Here is a 22,275-nt window from a genome sequence, read left to right as displayed (position 1 = left end):
TTATAGAAGTATCCATACACTCATTACCATCCCAGACTTCTATCAACATATACATATATTACAGCTATGCATTCACCAGACCAGACCCGTGCTCTCTTATTCTACATATTGATTAGGTTTTTACACACATGTTGAGACAGATGTACTAGATATACTTGTTTTTAGCTAATACATATTTATAAAGGCAGACAACCAAGTATGCATCTATGGTCACAGTTTATCTTTGCTGCCTTGCTTTCCCAGGAATACAACACAGCTCTTTTCAAGATTACTTTCCTTTTTTATTGGTATCTCATCTTCCACACTGAAGCTGCTTCGGTCTCTGAAGTCCTTCAAATTATAAATATGTCTTAGCACTCCCTGATGTAGCATAATATGTATGCATCTCATGCTCCAAGTATGAAATATTCACTTGGTCTACTTAGTTTGCTGTACATGGAATATTTTCATATTGTACGTATCAAATTTTTCCAGGCAAATATTTTTTCATCACCTTAATGTTGGAGGACTATTTTCAGATGTATAAATAAGTTCAGTGTTTTAAAATCCTTATTTATACTAATGCTTTTGAATGTGACATGCAAACACGGTGCAAAACAAGAGGTTCGCCATTTGCCCTTTCTCTGATAGCACAGAGAAATATTCTGTTTCAAGTCCACTGAGGTGACTCCCTCAAATGCCTTCTCTTCTGATGAACTTTCATCTTCTGAGAGGACAGAAGCCTATAAACAGAAAATTCCTGACCAGTTGTACTGATAGGCTCAGTGTCCAAAGCTCTGCAATTCTTTTTCTTCATCTGTGCTGCATCTATCTATGTACACACAAAGCAAAGAAAAATATCAGGGATGCAAAACCCAAATGTGCTGGAGCCCTAGGAAGCCTTCTCAGTAATATCACCTCTCCTCATTTACACAGCTCATTCATATCAGTTGTTATTCACATTTATTATTTTCCTTCCTTTCTTTGCTTAGCTTGGCAATGCTTAACTGTCCTGGGGCTGATGGCTGGGGAAGCTGGAGCAGCCAAGTGGAAAAGCAAGGTGCATAACGGCCTTCTGCATATCAAGTCTTCCCCTAACAACCCATTAGGCAGGGTCTTCTCCCAGGTGCCCATCACTAAGTGAAGGGTCTTCTTTCTGCTTCTCAGGTGAATCAGATCAGACTCCAGAGTCTTGATTTCTACTTTCCATAAAGTTTCTGAGTTTCTCTGGGTGAGATTTAGCAGGTGCCTCTTGTGAGATAGCTGCTAGAAGCAGAGGTCTGAAATCACAGGATCTAGTGTTCAGGAGCCGTATCATGGATCCTGAAGTCACCCAGAGCCAGCAGCGAACACAGCAGGGTGATATCCAATGCAGTATTGGCACACTTCGCTTCCTGGGAAGCTTCTTTTGGAGTCACCATCAACATCTGGGGCTGGAAGTAACACAGGTGTCATCACACTGTCTCTACAGGTTAGATGCATTGCCATGAATTTTTGCTTTAGGCACTCAGAAGGACCTGTTGGTTTGATTCTTTATAGTACCAGGGAGCTTTTGGGATGGATGCTGTGAAGTGCAAAATGAACTACATCCTCCAGTAAAGAGAGTGCGAAGTAGGGTGGTCGTCAGCAGAAGGAGGACACAACACTGTGAATGTCATCAGCTAAGCAAGCCAAACTTAAGGTCTCTCTGTTAAATATAAATATAATATAAATATAAATATATTATAAATATAAATATATAAACAAACAAACAAATAAATAAATAAGAGCTTTTTACTATCAAAACTCTCATTTGTACAGAAACTGCTCTGATTATTGGTATAAAGTTTACCCTGATCAAGGACTTTTCCTCACGGTCTGCCAGTGAGGAGGGGCACAAAGAGCCAGGAGGGAGCAGAGACAGGACACCTGATCCGAATTAGCCAAAGGGGTATTCCATACCACAGCACATCAAGCCCAGCACATAAACTGGGAGAGTTAGCTGGGAGCCCCTGATAACTGCTCAGGGATGGGATGGGCATCAGCCAGCAGGTGGTGAGCAGTTGTATTGTGTGTCACTTGTCTTTCTTGGGTTTGATTCCTCTCTTTATTTCCTGTTATTGCTACTATTATTATCTTTATTTCAAATATTAAACTGTCTTATCTTAGCCTATGGTGTTTACCTTTTTCTGATTCTCCTCCACATCCCATCAAGGGGAAGGGGTGAATGAGCAAATGGATGGTGCTTAGCTGCCAGCTGGGGTTAAACCACATCAACTCCAGGCATGCAAGCAGTTCAAGTAAAGATGTCTTGATGGAAAAGTTTATGTGCATGATAAATCATGATAGATGAAATATGTACTTTGTGCTTTCCTGAGCATAGACCTAACAAAAAAAAAAAAAAAAAAACCCAGCTGGTTTGCTTTTTCTTTGAAAACCAAATGTGTAGTAATGTCCCCTATTAACTATTGGTATGACTACAATTCACTGGGCTGCATGAACAAAAAAATAACTTGAAAAATCTTCTAAAGCATATTAGCTTTCATGCTAGGGAAAGTTCAGAGACAGCAGTATGGATCTTCAAATACGTGTTCTGAATGCTGGTGTGAGCACTTGTTATGAATAAATCTTGGATTCCACTTTTTTACCCCACTGCTACCCCTACAGCATGATAGGCTGGAGTGATGGGCAGCCATAACTTTTGGACTTCGGGCTATCTTACACTTACAGTCCTTTCAACCTTTAGTAATCTCTGGGAATTGCTATTTGTATTTCTTTATTAGTGTCATCAGGGAGCCTCAGTTTCCTTAACTGAGAAAGGGTATTGGAAAGAGGCAGTATTTAAACAAACAACCAGAATGGGGCTGCAATACAGAAGCTATCCCGGTTTGCAAAGTACATTCAGTGACTGTGACTGGTGTTTTGCGCAAGTCATTCTTGGTTTGCAGAGAAATAGCATCACAAATTGATTCCTATGTAAATTTGTCCCATGATGATACTATGTAACAGAAAAGAATATGGATCTCTAGGGCTTGCCTTCTTCAGTTCAAGGAGTAGCAGGTTCCTCAGTAAAGCTGGTGTGTTCAGTGTTTGCAGGAGTGAGAACAGAAAAAAGAGTGAGAAATCACATGAATTCCTTTTTTCCTACCAATTCTGTGGAATTGTGAACTAGTCCCTCCAGCAGGTTAATAGCATATATCCCTGGGGGGGAGGTGGAGATGGAGTAAAGGGTCACATTTCTGTTAGGGAGATGATTTCTTTTAGAGCATCTGCACTTCAGAACCAACACAGTCCCCACCACTGTTTAATTGCTGAAGCTCATGCTCCAGAATGCAAAGCCCAAGCAACACAATGTTTTTAAAACAATACAGACCCAGCTCTCCTGGGCTGAGTAATGCCATGCTTCTATCTGCAGGAACATTCAGCGTTTGTAATGGAAATGCTGATATCATATCTGCAGTGACAATAACGGAGGAACCATGGAATGTGCCCAGGGAGCCCCTTTATAGGTTTCAAAGTGAAAAAAGAGGCACATTCACAACTGTAATCTGCTCAGGACAGAAATTTGCTCCTTGTTATCTGTGGGTCCAAATTTTATGTGTTTTTAATTGCCTATTCAACACACCTAGCAATTAAAGCAAAATGATATCTCTTCTTTTGAAAAATGTCTGAGCTTTACAATTAGAAGTAATTGTTCTCATTAATTGAAAGAGCAGCTTTATTTTCTGTTGATTTTTTTTTTTTTTAATTTATTAAAGAATTCCAAAGGCTTTTGAAATCCCATTAAAGGGCGAATGCTAATGTGTACTTTCACTACAGTCACAAAGGACAAAGTAGGGGGTCAGCTCAACACCTGTAGGGCTCTTTAACCTCTGTATTTAGCATAAAGTTAGTGATGTTTAAATATGCTAAGCTGTGCTGGAGCATGACATTCATGTTGGACATCTTTCTCTCACAACAATCAGTAACACTCAGATTCTTGCCTCTTGGGACAATGGCCATTGCTACACTATATATATGTTCTGTTCCAAGGAAATCAGTGTCAAGCCCTTGTGTGCTGCTGTTTGATGAAGGAAGATTAAATATAACTGTACTGCATACATAAGAAGAAGCTTGGGGAACACCAAGAACTTTGGAAGGCCCAGAATACTTGGCACAGGATCAGCAAATCCACAGCCAGATCAGGGAAATCATCAAAACAGAACACAAAACTGCATAGGAACTGCAGTCGGTACTTCACATCAAGGTTGCAGGAGATTGGTATGATCAAGCCATTTTTCAAATGCTTGTCTCATTCAGTGAGAATTCCTATCTGTTGCTCTCACGTCGCGTGGGAATGGTAAAACTAAAGACAGGCAGGAAAAATGCTGAGCTCAGATGAAAATGTTGAAGAAAATACATTTTGGGGATGGAAACAGCAAGGCAGTCTTTGTATGTCCTGAACATCTCACTCCAAATACATGGTATCTATGATATATGCAACATCATGATTTTGGTAACAGCATCACACTTTCAGTGGAGGGACTGGGACATCTTCAGCATCCAAGCTACTCTGCCTGTCAGTGGATGCCAGAATTAAACATCATTAAATGAAAACTCACTGCTTGCAAAGATCCTGCACAGGACCCTCAGAATCTCTCTTCACCCTTCAACAGAGAGCTGGAGCCTGCAGAGGTGTGTTGACTTACATGCAAAGTCATTTTCCATCTTTTCCTGTCCACGATTTTGCAAATGGAAGCAAATGAATATGGCCAGACTTTTCTTCTGAAAACTCACTGCCTTATTCTTCATTCCACCTTTAAATTACTAGATGCTGTGTTTCACAGAGTAGCTCTGAAGGAAGACACAAGGCAAATGCTTCGTTTAACACTGCTTGACAAAACGATCTCTCATGACCTCCCACCAGCATCCTTCTCACTCGTTTTAAGTACAATGTAATTGCTGAATGTCTGACTCACCTCGCTGTCTTTCAAGTGCACTTCTAATGTGTACATTTTTAGTCATGACTTTAAAATGCACTGCTAAACACTATCTGCTCATATGTCTATATTACTGTAGTGTTCTGGCTGGTATGCCTGTCAATCAAATGGATGCTTAACCTTTTCTTCTGAGAGGAGAAAATAATGTGCAGTAATATTCATCATTCTGTGTGAAAGCAGTACTTGAAAACTGTATGCTTCTGTGTACTTGTTCAAAGGTAATTAGATTTCATGGATCAATCATAGAATCATATAATGGTGTGCATTGAAAGAGGACTTGAAGATCATCCAGTCCCAACCCCACTGCCATGGGCAGGGACACCTTCAACTAGACCAGGTTGCTCAAAACCCCATCCAACCTGGCCTTGAACACTGCCAGAGATGGGGTTCCACAGCTTCTCTGGGCAACCTGTGCCAGGGCCTCACCACCCTCACAGGAAGAACTTCCTGATATCTCATCTAAATCTCCCCTCTGTCAGTTTAAAGCCATTCCCCCTTGTCCTGTCACTGCATGCCTTCTAAGAAGTCCCCCTCCAGTTTTCTTGAAGGCCCCTTTAGGTATTGGAATGTTTGTGTTGCTTCTCCCCAGACCTGGCAACCAGCTCAATCATTTGATCTGTGAGTTTTTCAGTCAGTGTCCAGTTCATCTTTTGAGTGGTTCACTGGTGCTCTGACAAGAGACTCTGTATTCCCAGCAAAATACTGGAGGATTCAGACCGACTAGTAACAGGAAAGACGGAACTATATTTGTAGTCCACATAAAAGCACAAATATATTGTTTGAACTGTATTCATGTCCAGAGTCTCTCACCAAAATCATGGTCCTACTGAAGCTGACAGGGAGTGAGCAGCATTCCCAGAAGGTAATTCATCCTGTCTTAGCAGTGTCTGAGCAAGGGGGTGTATTATTCTCAAGGGGTGCCTCTAATTATAGTGGAAATCTAGAAAACTAGCCAAGCTAAAGAGTTAGTATTAGCTGAAATGAATTCCCATCATGCTCTTTATATAATCACAGTGTGATTAATGTGTTGGAAAATACCCCATGTAGAAAATCCCATTTATTCTACAAGAGAAATTCATACTGATTCTTCTGACAGCTACCTGAAGACGGGATGAATAGTTCTGTTGTGGTGCTCCTCTCCCCACCAACTATTCCAGGAGCCCAAAAGTGGTCTTTCAGAAGTCAGAGTAGTGAGAGCAAGCCCAGTCCAGCATGGTGAGACATATTTGGCTACCTATTCTTTAGTTACAGTCTTCTTGTATAGGTTATTTTTCAAATTCTGATGAATGTTAGAAGCTTAAACATATTAATGGAATAACATAACATGTAATACAACATGATACATATAATTTAAAAACACATGAGTAACATTCCCTTAAAGTTATTCCAGAGCATTCCAGTTCATGTTACTATTTTGCACTAAAAATAGGTGTCTTTAAAATCCATAGTTACTGTTCCATGTTGGGGAAACTGTAAGCCTAATTTGGACCTTAGGGACAGATTCTTGGCTGGTATAAATGGGTGCCTGATCCTCTGCCTTCAAGTGCCAGCTGGTTTGTGTTAACCTGCAGATTAAAATGCTTTTCAACCCTTAGTACATGTAGTTTAATGCACACGGTACTCAGGAGAAATCTCATTGGTACTGGTCTGCTGAGGTTACCTTGATGATGCAGTTTTCCATCTCAGATTTCCTCCAGGTAAAATATATCTGTCAGAGGTTTTCCTGACTGGGTTCCAAGGGACTAGTGGGAAACACAGAAAGTAAACCCAGCTTAAGTGGTTTCTGTTCCAGCAGGGAGCTTTTAAAGAGTAGGGCTTGCCTTCTTCCGTACTACCTGATCACATTTTCCCCAGCCTTCTCTTCTGGTGTAAATGAGACTTGATCCCAAAACCCAGAAGATGACTTTGTAAGAAAGTGATGACACAAAATGTTGTTTGCATTAAAAATTATTAAAGTACTATGAGAATTTGGGGTGAAATAATCTTGCTACCTTCTAAGGTTTGAACACTACCTCGGATGAATTTATAGTAGCTCATTCCTATGTTCTATAATTCATATGGATTTTTAATTCTCCTTCAAGAAACATACTACCTACAGTGATGTGGATTTTTTACCTTATTTGTTCCCCCTGCCATTCCCAAGCTGGTAAGTGGGAAAGAGAAATCTTTGAGGCATAGACTAGCAAATACCATGTCTATATGTAATTTAGCCATGAGTAGTAGGATATGTCTGACTCAGTGTAAGACTGCAGTGAAGTCAGTTGACTGAAGCCGCCCAGGGTAACGGTGTGTGCTGGTTTTGGCTGGGATAGAGTTAATTTTCGTCACAATAGCTAGTATGGGGCTATGTTTTGGATTTCTGCTGAAAACAGTGTTGATAACACAGGGATGTTTTCATTACTGCTGAGCATATTAAGCGGTATTTCGGGAAACATCAGCCTGGCTCCAGACAAAGGTATCTTATTGGTAGGAAGGAAGTATTTAACCTAGAATTTTACAGTCCTGTTTCATTGGTTTGAGACTACTCACTATGTACAATAATGTAACAGGAAAACATAACAAAAATAACCTGTCCCCTGACAACCATCCCACTTTTCTGCCGAATGACAGAGTTGTAACGCTTCCCTAGCACCATATAGTAGCAAATTGATGTGAAGGTATTCTCTTTGCTTATGATGCTAAATTTGCATTTTATCTGTATTATGGTTATGTTCTCTATAAAGAATGGGGATGGTAGTCCTAATTTTAGGACATCATGAAGAAGACGGAGGAAAAATGCAGTTGCAAAACATCACTGGTGACCTACATTAGTAAGTCACAAATCTGGGGGTGATTTCTCACCAGAGGGCAGTTTTCTCATTGGGTTGAAGGTGGCTGGGATGGGTTTCATGGTTTACATATTGGGATGGAAACATTCCTGGTTTTGGGCATTTCCTGTTCGGGTTGTGAGGATTAGGGTAGCTCCATTTCTTTTTAAGCTATTTGTAAGGCAAAGTTTCTTCTTCCCCACATTCTCACTTGTTCTCATTTTCTTTACATGCTGAAATTCTTCCACTCCTCTCACATTTCCTTTCTCCGTGTTTCTTTTCCCTGTGCTACACATCTGTTATTCTGCCTCTTCCTATCTATTTTCTCTTCCAACTTTCTAAAATCACATAAAATCCTCCTGCCTGGCCCCTTTCTTCTTTGTCAGCAACCCTCAAGCTCTCCATATATTGATCTGTTATCCTGTATTTTGTCTTGTATTATTTTGTTGTCTTAAAAGTGAGGCTTAACTGTGTAGGGGCATGTCTTCCCAGCACTGACAAAACACAGGTCAGTTTAAATGTTATGGACATGTTTTGCAATACTAATGACCTAGAATGTTTGTATGATAACTGGAGGCAAGTTAGAGGTGTAAATTCTGCAAATCACAGAGATTTCTAATTATGTGGCTACAACAATGACAATATTGATGGCAGTTCTGTTCTTTGGTGTACGATGTGAGAAAAGAAGTAGCAGAGACCTGTTACAGATTTTGCCTTTTGCCTTACTCCATCCTTACCAACAGTAGCATCACCACCCGATTTTATCACAAATTTCTGAGGTCAGAACTATGCAGCATTTTACAGAGCATAAATAGCTTTGTAGTTATAGTATTATATGGCAAACTAATAATAAAAAAGGGTGAAAGCAAGAATAGATATATTTTTTAATATATTCACCATGTAGAAACTTAAGCTCTTAAGATTTTTAAACAGCCTTTTATTTTATTACAGGAACACATTGACCAGCAATTGGCAGACCCCATACTCTCTAGAATACAGGGAAATCTCACTGGGAGCTTTATGGCAGGTTGGCCATGTGATGTGTAAATTCTGGCACGCAATCGGTAGTGAGATCTTCAAATATGCATCAGGAATAAATACTTATAAGAAGCAGAGTATTAAACATTCAGCTTCCGCTAACATCAGGTCCAAAGTAAGTTCCTGGGGCCACTCCAGAAAGCAAGAGGCATCAGATTATCAGAGTCTGTTTTTTATTGTCAGTTGAATTTATAAACAAATCAATGAGGTATTTATGTTAACAACCTGTTTTAGCAACCAAGTATAAAAAAATACAGTTTACACACTTGCATGAGTGATGCACAAGTGTATGCCCACACTGGCTTGCATATGGGCACCCCCACTCATACATGGGAGGAAAAAGATTGAGAGGGTGTTTTGCACCATTACTCTCAAAGATATTTTAGATCAAATTCAGGGAGAAGTTAAGCTTTGTCTGCCACGTTAACTCAATGTGCATTAAAGGTGCAATAAAGATGCAAAGACATCAATGAGCACAACACCCTGTGCAGTCAGAACTGACAGGCTGAGGTCTCTGAAATAGGTAATTTCTTCCCTTTCTCTTTAAAGACTTTTTCAAAAGTAGCAGTGAGCATTATTTACTGTCCTAGCAGGATACAAATTGTTTTCTGAGAAAAACGCTGGGCTTTTGGCTACAAATTTCATGCAGCTGTGATTATAGAACAAGAGGTTTTAGGAAACTGGCCTCCTCTGCATTCTTGTTGCCATTCATTTCCATTTCTTTGTTTTGTTACAACTGCAGAGACATTTTGTGGTTTTCATTTTATTTCAATTAATGTTTATTTTTTAATTGAATTAAATATGTCATAAGAAAGTTAGTCCTTTTGAAGAAGGTATCTTTTAATCTTTTCTCTCTCAGCAATCAGTCTTCCCATGGTGCTCTTAGACCAAGACTGGCTGTCTTTAAGGGGAGATTATGTGATCATCACAGCTGGTTTTTTTTTGGTTTTTTGTTTTTTGTTTTTTGTTTTTTTTTTTTAAACAGAAGACAAGGTAGACAAGCTTGTGTCAAGAATGGCAAAGGTCCCTCTGATTCTGCATCTCCTAATCTTGTTTTCCATGTTTCCATGGCAAACCATGACTTCGTTAAAGAAATTCCTCTGTGTAAACTATGAAATTCTGAATGTTAAGCAAGCTTACTGGCCTGAGCCTTGACAACCTAGATCAAGAAAGAGAGTCTATGTTCAGAAAAAGGTTTGAATAAGGACAATCTATTGATCGTGCTCTACAGTGTCTTCCCTACAAACTAAGTCCATCTTCGTTGTGAACTTGTTGAATAAATTACTTCTCTCCTCTGGTCCATAAAACTATTACAACAGCCATTTCTACAAGAGATGCAACACTGTGAAAAAGCCTGGCCACTTACATCTCTGGGTCAACTGGCATGTTCAGTTTTGTACAGTTCCCTGCATCTACAGCTGTTTCTTAGGTGTGGCTAAAACCCTGCTCAAATGCCTTTTTGATATCTGAATCTGATGTTGCTTTTTTACCTATGTTCTTCATAATTATTGATTCTTTTTGTTAGGATGTGGTGTGCTGTTTACATTTTAGTGCTAATTCTGAAGTTGAAGTGAAGATTTATCTTCTACTTGATCAATGAAATTTTCATAACAGTGCCCTTGGATGGGTAATTTAGAGCTGAAAACCCACATAGATCTGTCTATTTTACTAATGGATTGGGTATTTAGTGACAGTACAGATTCAAGAATCTTTTCTTTTAAGGCAGCTAATGGGGAAGTCAAATACATACTTTTTATTATCCCCAAGCAGTGGTAAATCTTGGAAATAAATTCCTGCAGAAAGAAGTATCTATGGCATGGAATCTGCATATTTTCTTAATCTGAGTTCTTACTAAAACTTATACAGTGCAAACATTGTGTAGGGAGAAGTTCCAAAAAATCAAATCAAGCTCTCACTACAGACAACCCCAAACCCATTCACAATTCTTTCTGCCTTGGCAAATAAAGTCATAAAATAAAATCCCTGCTTGCAAGAACTTCCCCAGATGCAAGATATCACCACAATAACAATATGTCTTTTCTTCAATAATCTTGCATCCAGAGAAGATATGTATATGGGTGTAACACGGTCTTTCAGTGCCTCTCAGAGTAAGAACAGAAGGCTGTGTTCGTGCTATGTAGGTAGGCAAACAACTTCCCATTGTTTGTCACGTTATGAAAATCAGAACAAGTTGAACTTGGGGGTTTGGGGATTTTTCTTAACTACTTCTGGGTCTATTCATTTGGGAAATAACTATCTTTGAGCTGTTTATGGGAAAAAACAAGTCTTTGTTGGGGATGCTCCACAGTCTCTAGAGTTTTATTTGGGTTTTCCTGCATAATGAATGGCAGGGAGGAAGGCTGTGTTGAGAGTCAAAGAAAATCTTGCTCTGATAATTCAGTACTTAAAGAATTTGCTCTTTTCTTTTTTTTTTTTTTTTTTTGAGATGAAAATTTGATTCCTCACAAATACAGAGAAAACGTATTTAGAGGGTGTAAGCTTCTGGCATAGTATTTTGTACAGTACACAGCCATCCATGGGGAAATGTTGTAAGGAAGGTCTGTTTTTGTTCCGCTTATTGGCTTTTCCTCCTTGGAAAGATTCTTGGATGATAAATGTGTTTAAAAATCCATTACAACCGGTACATTGAGCTGTTTTCAATTGGAAAAGGGGAAAACAGCAGCATAAACAATTTTATATTTCAAATGCAATTCATGCTGAAACATTCTGCTGCAGCATAATTTAAACTGCAGACAGATTGGAACAAATAATGCAAAACTGCTTTGTTTTAAAATATTGGTATGGATAAAAAATGTATTATTCAAGGGAGCTCTTTGGACTAGTTCTGAAATAGAAAATAATGTATGCAGATGGTCTTACATACATATGTGAGAAATTTGAAGAAGCAGTAGCACATGGGACCCAGCTGTGATCTCATCAGATGCTCTACAGGGATGCTGTCTAGCTTGTAAAGTTTATTTTTCCTTCTTTCTCTTCCACTTCCAAAGGCCCTGGTAAATATTGTCCATCTTTTATGACTGGCTCCCTGAAATGCCTGTACACCAATGCACGCAGCATGGGGAATAAACAGGAGGAGTTAGAAGTCTGTGTGCGGGCTAAAGGTTATGATCTGGTGGCGATTACAGAGACATGGTGGGACAGTTCACATGACTGGAATGTGGTCATGGATGGCTATGTCCTTTTTAGGAAAGATAGGTCGGCAAAGCGAGGTGGTGGAGTTGCTCTTTACGTGAGAGAGCAACTAGAATGTATTGAGTTCTGTCCGGGGTCGGATGAGGAGCAAGTGGAATGTCTGTGGGTACGAATCAAGGGGCTGACTGGCACGGGTGATACAGTTGTGGGGGTCTATTACAGACCTCCTGATCAGGACGAAGGAGTTGATGAGGCTTTCTACAGGCAACTGGAAGTAGCCTCGCGACTACATGCCTTAGTCGTCGTGGGGGACTTTAATTACCCCGATATTTGCTGGAAGACTCACACAGCCAGTCATTCACAGTCTAGGAGGTTCCTCGAGTGCATTGATGATAATTTCTTAATGCAAATGGTGGACGTACCAACTAGGGGAGCAGCGCTGCTAGATTTAGTACTCGCCAACAAGGAGGGTTTGGTCGAAGTGGTGACGGTCAATGGCAGCCTTGGCTGCAGTGACCATGAGATGGTGGAGTTTAGGATCCTGTGTGAGAGGAATAGAATACCTAGCAAAGCCACAGTTCTGGATTTCCGAAGGGCCAACTTTGGCCTCTTCAGTCAACTGCTAAGGGAAGTCTCATGGGAAAGTGTACTAGGCGGTAAAGGGGCTCAAGATAGTTGGTTAGCATTCAAGGACCGCTTCTTCCAAGCTCAGGATCGGAGCGTCCCAATGAGTAGGAAGTCAAGTAAGGGATCTAGGAGACCGGCGTGGTTAAACAAGGAGCTGCTGGGCAAACTCAAGTGGAAAAGGAGAATCTATGGATTATGGAAGGAGGGGCTGGCCGCTTGGGAGGAATATAGGACAGTTGTTAGAGGATGTAGGGAGGCAATTAGGACAGCTAAGGCCTCCTTGGAACTCAATCTTGCTAGTCGGGTTAAAGACAATAGAAAGGGCTTCTTCAAATACATAGCAAATAAAACTAACACAAGAGGCAATATAGGCCCACTGCTGAACGAAGTGGGTACCCTGGAGACAGAGGATATAAAGAAGGCAGAGGTGCTGAATGCCTTCTTTGCCTCTGTCTTTACTCCTGCAGACTCTCCCCGAGGGCCCCGGATTTCTATAGCCCCAGAAGGAGTCAGGACAAAGGAGGAGTTTGCTTTGGTAGATGAGGATTGGGTTAGGGATCAGCTATGCAAACTGGACATCTGTAAATCGATGGGTCCGGATGGAATGCACCCACGGGTGCTGAGGGAGCTGGCGGAGGTCATTGCTAGGCCACTTTCCATCATCTTTGGTAAGTCGTGGGAAACGGGCGAGGTGCCTGAGGATTGGCGGATGGCAAAGGTCACACCAATCTATAAGAAGGGCAAGAAGGAGGACCCGGGTAATTATAGACCGGTCAGCCTTACCTCCATCCCTGGAAAGATGATGGAACAACTTATTCTTGACTCCATCACTAGGCATATCAAGGATGAGGGGGTCATTAAGAACAGCCAACATGGTTTTATGAGGGGGAAGTCATGTATGACCAACCTTATAGCCTTCTATGAGGAAGTGACTAGGTGGAGGGATGATGGTAGAGCGGTAGATGTAGTTTTTCTTGATTTCAGTAAGGCATTTGATACTGTCTCCCACAGCATCCTCATAGATAAGCTAAGGAAGTGTGGGCTTGACGATCAAGTAGTGAGGTGGATCGAGAACTGGTTGAAAGGAAGAAGGCAGAGAGTTGTGGTCAATGGCGCAGAATCTAGCTGGAGGTCTGTGACTAGTGGAGTTCCTCAGGGGTCGGTGCTGGGACCGGTGCTGTTTAATATTTTCATCAATGACCTGGATGAGGGAACTGAGTGCACCCTCAGCAAGTTTGCTGATGACACAAAACTGGGAGGAGTGGCTGACACACCAGAGGACTGTGCTGCCATTCAGCGAGACCTGGACAGGCTGGAGAGTTGGGCGGGGAGAAACTTGATGAAATTTAACAAGGGCAAGTGTAGAGTCTTGCATCTGGGGAAGAACAACCCCATGTACCAGTACAGGTTGGGGGTTGACCTGCTGGAAAGTAGTGAAGGGGAAAGGGACCTGGGGGTCCTGGTGGATAGGAGGATGACCATGAGCCAGCAATGTGCTCTTGTGGCCAAGAAGGCAAATGGCATCTTAGGGTGCATTAGAAAGGGAGTGGTTAGTAGGTCAAGAGAGGTTCTCCTCCCCCTCTACTCAGCCTTGGTGAGGCCGCATCTGGAATATTGCGTCCAGTTCTGGGCCCCTCTGTTCAAGAAGGACAGGGAATTGCTTGAAGGAGTCCAGCGCAGAGCCACAAAGATGATTAAGGGAGTGGAACATCTCCCTTTTGAGGAGAGGCTGAGGGAGCTGGGTCTCTTTAGCTTGCAAAAGAGGAGACTGAGGGGTGACCTCATCAATGTTTACAAATATGTGAAGGGTAGGTGTCAGGATGATGGAGCTAGGCTTTTTTCAGTGATATCCAGTGATAGGACAAGGGGCAATGGGTGTAAACTGGAACATAGGAAGTTCCACGTTAACATCAGGAAGAACTTCTTTACTGTAAGAGTGACAGAGCACTGGAACAGGTTGCCCAGGGGGGTTGTGGAGTCTCCTACACTGGAGATATTCAAGGCCCGCCTGGACAAGTTCCTGTGTGATGTACTGTAGGTTACCCTGCTCTTGCAGGGGGGTTGGACTAGATGATCTTTTTAGGTCCCTTCCAACCCTTGGGATTCTGTGATTCTGTGATTCTCTATTGACCTTATTTAATCTTCTATTGCCTCTTCCTTCTTAGACATCCTAGATAAGAATGCAGTCATTTGTCAGCTTACTTATACTTCTATTTTTCATGTGTAATAACACTACTTTTGAACTCTTCATCTGCAATCTGTCTTAAGTGGCCACAAGGAAGATATCTTCTGTGTTCCCTACTCAGACCATATCTATGCCTCATTAGAGTTATTTTTTGGACTGCTTGGAAGGTATTTGGGACAGAGGCTGCTCTGAGGCCTCTGCATCATGCTCATGTTATTGCTTGATCTGGAAGGAGCCAGTGTACAGGTCTCCTTTGTAATATGGCGGACATTGCTTCTTACAGAAAAGCTCTTCCTGTAGCTTCTATGTGAAGTCCTGTCATCAAGGAGTTTAATAATCTTGAGCATCTTATGTTTGCTCCCAATGCAAACAGTCCTGTCCATCAAACAGATGGAATAGGTGGCTGTTCTCCATTTCAGAAGCAGTAGTGACCTACACAGTTGTGGGGATCGCTGATTGCTGTAGCACACCTCATAAGTGGAAACTCAACTGAAATGAAACATTATATTTCTATCCTAGAAGCAGCTAGACCTGTTGCACCCTTTTATTTTTAAAGCAGCGATCAACAGCATTTTATTTTGCAGCTCACACACTTCAAGCAGAAAGCATTGAAGTGCAGTTTGTACTTAGTGCCTACTTACATTAAATCTTTAGCTCATAGCTCATGGAAAATGTGTGTTAGTTGTTGATGAGGATTACATCATGTAGATTCTATTTGATCAGAAAACAAAGAGAATGTGTCTGCGGGAGTCTGCAGTGCTCTCCTCCCTCTTGAGGGCAATATGCTGCCTGAGAGGCTTTCTGGCATTGCTTGCTACCAGTGGAAGTAGTAGTTCAGGGTAGGGTTCAGGGCTGGCAGAGAGACTGAGCATGATGATGACTGCAGTCTTCTGCTTCCTCTGTATGGCTGCCACAACATCTGAGCCCCCTTACCTAACACCCATCACCAAGCGCATTTCCCTTTCTGTTCCCAGCACATACTTAGTATTGAGAAAGGAGCTGGAATTTGTCTTCTATATCACAAGCCTCAGGCTCAATGTTAGCAAACTGTCAGGGCTGATGCATGCTGGTGGCTGTTTGTAGAGAACACTTGGGCGTTGTGGGGGACCCCTAGGTGAGCAGGGCAGATCTGTGGGGAACTGGAAACATTCTTGAATCCCAGGCATCAGTCACCTCAATGGAGACAGGTTGACAAGTTTATGATGCTTCAACAAAAAAAAAGAGCTGCATTTTTGTACTCAGTTTTGCTCTGGGAGAGATGAAAGGCATTTGCCACAGGGCTGGCAGGTATTTTTTCAACCTCTTCATACTCAGCAGCTGTAGATAGACAAAATAATCTTAAACCCTACAGCCTTTCTCTGCACCTGGGCAACATTCTGAGTTCATGATTAAATCAGCAGGAGGGTAGCCTTCAGCAAATGCCATTGCTGCCCCCTGGGTCAAAACTTATAGTGGCCCTCCAAGAGAAGCATCAGACATTTCCCTCTGTGGTGCCCTGAGTTTGAAATTTTTATCTTCTGTCAGTAAACGGCAGCCAGAGCTTTCTGATCACTTGAGATGCTCAGGACCAAATGAAACTGCTTGCTATTATAGTCAATTTTGAGGCTAAAAGTATAAGGCCGGTGCTTTAGCCAGAAAAGTTACGGAGCAAGCTTTAGAAGTGATCCGTAACTGTTGCCATGTACTGACATGGGATGAGCCCAGGCTGGTGTGAATGAAGGGTTAACATTTTCAAACTGTACCTAAAGATAAAAAGATAGCTGTTGCAAGGGACTGCAAACCTTATGTGCAAGGAGATGTCTCTGTCTCTGAAGTCAATATTGTCATATTTGTAGATGACTGAGAATCTTGTGTTAGCCTTTCTTTAGGTGTGTGAGTAAGAGACAATGTGGACTAAAGCACTGGAGAAAAATATCAGTAGGCACAGAAGGCAGCAAGTATATTTAATTTCTGACTTTGAGAGAATTGGTGATGGGAGGAACATTTCAGAGCAAAGACCGAAAAGAATGTTAAACTATTTCATTTCCCTGATGTGATTTGCTGCACGTTTTTCTTTCACCTTTTCCGACACAGAAACTCTATGTCAGGTGACATTTTATATAAAACCAGATCTCAGTAAATAACCAGATAAGGTTGAGGGAGGCCTTTAATACCAGCAATGTCCATAAGTACCTTTAATAGGCATGGTATTAGCTGTAAAAGTGACTGCTCTTTATGAACACCTCAAATTGGCATGTTCTCTAGGATCCTATTGATGTGTAGATATAATCTGTCTTTGAGGAGTAATTGCAAAGCTCACACAATGGTATTAACATGTAGACTGTGCAGTGCGACTGTAAATACATTCTACTGCAGCAGAAGGAATAGCAGCTTGTTTTTGAAATTGAGCTAAAATATAAAAAAATAGAGGTAATTTTCTGGGGGGGAGACACTACAGACTGTAATTTTGGAAGTTCTAAAGAAAGCAAGATCGAGCACCTGGACCCTCTTTAGTTAAATCTTTTATCACCGTGAGATAAATATGTTGATTCATTCTCTTCAGTATCTGTGTTTAGATTTTCAAAACCAGCTAGTTATTTCTGGCACCCTGGTTTCTAGTTTTCTAGGGTTTTTTCACTCTTCAGAGACCTATTTTTGCAAAAAGACACTTCAGAAATCAAGCATCTTCAATGAGAACTAAATTGGATGCTCAAAATCCTTAGTTATTTGTGAATAATTCAGGCCCAGATAATTCTAATGTAAATATCCACCATTTATCTATATCAGAATCAGTTAATGTCAGAGAAACATTTTAAACTGATATCAATTCATTAATGTTTTACATGTATAGGAAAGGAAGGAATAAACTATTCATAATGTCCACTTTGGACAGAACGTGATGGGATTAAATCCAGCGGTTTAGCTTAAATATGAAGAATAGCTTTTCAGTAGCAAGACAGCACTTGAACAGTTTATTGAGGAGGCTGGGCAATTTCTGTTGTTTGAAGTTTTTGCGAAAAGCTTATATACCTGCTAAGAATGATCTGTTAGGTCTGGTCCAGCTTTGCAGAAGATTATCTAGGTGAGCTCACAAGATTTTTTTTCAGCCTTATTTTCTGTCATTCTGTTAAGGTACATATGTATATATGTCATACTATATGATACATGTATTCTGAACATCATGCATATGATGTGACTGATCCTATTCCCACATATGCACATGTACAGGGCTCACAGACCAGCATATATTGATAGCTTACAGACATGGCTTACTGGATGAGTATTTGGATTTCTAATTTTTCGCACTGTAGAATGAAAGCCTAATCAGGCTGGTAATAATGAAGGCCACTGTATTTGCCAGGTTGGCAAGAGCAGAGCAGATGCAGAGGTTTTGCTAAAGAGCCGGTTCTTCCGTTTCACCCCCAAGAAAAGTCTGCAACGGCGCCACAAGGTGGCAGATGAGCTGCAAAGATGACAGATTAATAGCTGCAAAATAAAAAGTAGATTGCAAATGATGAGTTAAAACAAAAAGAAAGCATTAAGGATGGAGTCATTGCTCTGCTTTTGGGTGCTTTCTAAAAAAACCCATTAGTGCTTTCTATTACATAAACAAAATAAATCAAATACCCCTGTCCCCACTGCAACATGTTTGCATTCTAATTGCACTCTATGGTAACTAAATCAACCACTGCCAGTTTTTGGGTAAGCCCTTGTCTTGGGCTTTATCCTAAAACATTTACTGAATTTGGAGTCTCATCAGACTGAATCAGTTCAAGCATGAATTAATTTTTATCTGACGCTTTGGAACTGTAGTGAATTAAAACAAGAGCTTCCTTGAGACTAGACCTGCTTCTTCAAATGCCTTTACATATCTGATGCTTGTAGCAGAAAAAAGAGAAGTGATACAAATTTGGCAGCACCTATTTTCTGCAGTTCAGAACTGATAATCAGAAAGATCTGAATGCTATGTCCAATGTTTGTTAGACACATCTGAACAGCATGTTCTTCCTGAACTACAAAGAGTCTGTTCTGCATGGCTTACAACCAAACTCAAAAAAAATTCCTCCTGAGCTGCTGTTGCTTTACTTTCAAGATGGACTAAATTATAAGTACTGTCTGAACCACTCCCTACCTCAACAGATAGGAAGCAGACAGGAAACATCTCTAGCTAGCTCTAATTAATTTCATTCTTTCCCAGACTACACAAGCTAAGCCCCATCCTGCACATTGAACATATTAAGGGAAATTAATAAACTTCCAGGATATTTATTGTTGCTTTAAACCACTGCTTCAATTTTCAGATGCCATAAAGCCCCACGGCCTTCACAGAGAACCTCTGTCATAATGTGCCTGGTCAATATCCTCTGTCCTGGTCATCCTGGGATGGAGACAAGGAAGCTCCTGTATGCCATGATGTATGTACTGTCACAGGGATGCTCAGATGATGAATGCTCAAAAGAGGCTGTTTTAGCCCACCGTTGGGGCTTCAGTGATCAGACTGTTGTACCTGAGATCCTGTGCAGTGAGCAGCACTACAGATGTCTTGGCCCTTTGACACCGTTGGGTTGACCGTCTCCCCTCTTTGCTTAAGACCATGTTCTTCAGACTTTTCTCCAAGGCTGATCTGATCCTGTTCTTGTAAGAACAATTTGAGGCATGGAGTAGCTTTCAGACAGTGACAGCTGCTTGCTAGCAGTAATAAACCTAATAGGAACAAAGACATGCTGCCTGTTAATGGAAACATTAATAACAGTTCCACTGCTTTTGTAGTTTTAAATGATTTTACTGAATAATTAAGCAGCAATTTATTGGTTTTGTTTTGAAAGCAGTCTTCTCACTCTTCAGCTTGTTTTTGTTATGTTGTTGATTTTCCTGTGTTTGATCTTATGTCTGCTATAGGAAGGATATATACTGAAGTGCTTTTAAAATGTAAGAATAGATAAGTGAACTTGCTGCCTGTGTTCTTATGAAAGGCTTTGCAATTATATGAGTGAATCTTTTGTCATAAATAATTCAGCCAGTATTAATTAAAAATTCTTGCTTAGTAATCACTGAGTTCCATATCTTCTGTTTATTAGTCTTTGTTTTATTACAATAGTCTTTTGTAAGTTTTTGTCATTAAAGGAGTTTTCCAAGTATATTACAAAGGGATCAAGTGACAGAGTAAGTGGCTGAAAAAGTATTGCTCTCAATATTTTTTAAAGGTTCATCCTGTTTCTATCACTTTTCTTACCTCATTGTCTGAAGAAGAAGAATAGCTGAGTTTTCAGAGTGCAAAAGAGAAATGTTCACAGTGCTTCTTGTTTATTGTTGGTTATGATGGCTAATCAGAATAGCTAATGATTAAATTAATCATAATTCAGCACAATTAAGAATGCTTTCACACTTTCTCTGCCAACAAATACCTATCAACAAATCCATTCTGTTATTGTCACAGAAGGAAAAAAAGAAAGATGTTATGAGATTGTCCTGGTTTCATCTGGGATAGGGTTAATTTGCTTCCTAGTAGCTAGTACAGTGCTGTGCTTTGGCTTAAGTCTGGGAATAAAGCTGATAACACACTGATGTTTTAGTTGTTGCTGAGCAGCGCTTACATTATGTTATGGACTTTTCGGTTTCACACACCACCCGACCAGCAAGGAGGCTGGGGGCCACAACAGGCTGGGAGGGGATACAGCCAAGGACAGTTGACCCAAACTGTTTATACAATGTGACATCATGCTTAGTATATAAACTAGGGGTAAATCTGTCTGGTGGCTGCTGCTGAACTGGCTGGGCATTGGTCGGTGGGTGGTGAGCAATTGTATTGTGCAAAATTTGGTTTGTATATTTTATTATCATTATCATTATTCATGTTATTATTACTTTTATTTCATTTCCTTTTCTGTTCTATTAAACTCTTTTTATCTCAACCCATGAATTTTGATTTTTTTCCCTGGTTCTCTTTCCTATCCAACTGCAGGGGACAGGAATGATCGAATGTGATGTTCAATGGCCTGCAGGTTTAAACTACAACCGAGATACAGATTTCTAGAGTACCTTAAGCTGAACAACAAGAATGTTCCTGGCCTTCAGGTGGTGTAAGGATCAATGCTTTGATATGACTGGCTTTGGGGGAGCCAAGGATGTTTAGTGCATTTCAGGTATGTGCACAAGTTCTGGAAGCATTAACAGAAGATTCTAATGTCTCCTTGCTGGAACTGGCACAACAGAGACTGGAAGTGCTGATTTTCTCTAAGCTGCAGTACTTCACTAATGAGATAAAAGAATTTGATTCATGTAGTGTTTGTTCACTCTTCTCCTTTGCATTTCCCAATTTATCTTGGTTAGTTATTTCTGTCCCTAAACAGTGGTTTCAACAAAGCCTCATCACTGCAAGGAATGTTTTTTTCATAGTTATCACAAACCTTATAAAAAACAAGTGCTCTTTTTCAATCAGCTCTTTTGATATTACTCTTCAAAAACAAGCCCACTGGGATTTGCCATTCAGTGAATTGTTTACTGAAGGGAGGAATGACATATATTATTAGCTTTATTGGCCACATCACTTCGAGTATTTAAAATTTTAAGCAGCAATGAAATGACAGTTAAGAAGTTATGAGGAGTGCACAGTTTGTTAAGCCTTCTGGACATTCTCAGTCTCTTGAATGTTTCAAATGTTCAAAATGTTCAAGTGTTCAAAACCAAAATGTTTCAAATTTTGTCTGACATCCTGAATGAAGTCAGTATTTTTTCAGAGAAGCTCACACAGAGAGATCCTTTGCATAGGAGTTATTTGCATAGATGTCTACACCTTTGCCTTCCTTTACAGACACCAGAGTCAAAACAAGAGACTCATAGGGTGTTATTCTCATCCTAAAATAATTTAAATGAATCACATCCTTGAATCATCCAATTATTCCTGCTGCCCATAAAGAGATACTGAAGTCTTAGTTTGGCAGTTGATATCTTTTCTGTGGATATTTAGAGTGAGATAAAATCCCACCCGCTTAGACTTTGTGAGATGAGGCAGGAAGACTGTATAACATAGCCCTGGAAGAACTTAGGTGGTATAATGCTAGATTCATTGTATGAGTCAGTTGTTGAGGTTCATGTAGTAACTAAATCAACATAATGATTACAGTATCAGACTTTTTGCCTATTTATAGTTATAATACTGTGATTAGCAATAATGTTGTGCCATAGTTGCAATAGTAATATTATGAATATGACTTGAGAACTGAAATGGAAAAGCTCTGGCTTAGTAATAGCAGTGGCTGAACATTATCTCCATTTTATAACCTACTTTATGTTACTTACACACTAGAGTAAATGGATGCAATACTTTGAAAGGAAGTTTCTTCTGCCATTACAGGCCTTCACTGCATATGAAGATCTGTCTTGCTGATAGGCAACGAAATGGAGTGAAGACAATACCAGAAGATGGGGATAACAATCATGTTTCTTGGGAATTTTAGTAGAAGACATCTTGAAAACTAGGTTATTGCTAAGTCTAGGAAACATCTGCATTCCTACAACAGCCTACTTAGAAATGAAAGCATGAATGCAG

Source organism: Lathamus discolor, chromosome 2, assembly GCF_037157495.1.
Source record: "Lathamus discolor isolate bLatDis1 chromosome 2, bLatDis1.hap1, whole genome shotgun sequence".
NCBI classification, from domain to species: domain Eukaryota; kingdom Metazoa; phylum Chordata; class Aves; order Psittaciformes; family Psittacidae; genus Lathamus; species Lathamus discolor.
The sequence above is the reverse complement of the archived record's forward strand: the minus strand, read 5'-3'. Positions refer to the sequence as shown.